At 38.0% G+C, this 524-nt stretch overlaps 1 protein-coding gene across 1 annotated transcript in view; it reads left to right on the plus strand.

Annotated features, from left to right (window-relative positions):
- Nucleotides 1-524, plus strand: part of LOC125819524 (cysteine desulfurase 1, chloroplastic) — a 276125-nt gene that overhangs the window by 263941 nt on the left and 11660 nt on the right. The window lies entirely within an intron of this gene.

A 524-nucleotide genomic window follows, 5' to 3' on the forward strand; every position in this document is an offset into this window, starting at 1 on the left:
GACATTGAAGCAAGTGTTGGTGTCTGAACCGGGTTCACCAAAAGTGTCTTGTACCGGACGGGTTCGCCGGTCCAAGTCAAAGAAAGAAAGTAGGACTATAAGAACCGGGTTTTGGAAAAAAGTGCGGGCGGCTTTGAAAATCCGGTCCGGAGAAAAAGGTGGGGACAGTGTACAGACTGCTGAACCGGACAGGTCTGGATCCGGGTCCGGTTCAGCAAGACTGAAGCGATCGACGACTCGTCGATGGTCAGAGATTTAAATTAAACTTGTTTTTAGCATGTTGAATTAAAAGAAATTTGTTTGTTTTCTTTTGTTATAGAGATAATATATCTATATGTTTGAAAAATATTTAGTTGAAATTTTATGAATATTTGGTTTTGGCTTGTTATGCTCCTTGGTATTTAGTTGTTTTCTTATGAAAGATGCTTAGTTTCTTAGTAGGTGAAAGATTATATTATTAACAATGTTGGATGTGACTTGGTTTTGGTTGTTAAGTTATGCAAATTAAAGCAACTCCATTTTAG

Source organism: Solanum verrucosum, unplaced genomic scaffold, assembly GCF_900185275.1.
Source record: "Solanum verrucosum unplaced genomic scaffold, falcon-dt-bn FXZP01000255.1, whole genome shotgun sequence".
In the NCBI taxonomy this organism is placed as follows: Eukaryota; Viridiplantae; Streptophyta; class Magnoliopsida; order Solanales; family Solanaceae; genus Solanum; species Solanum verrucosum.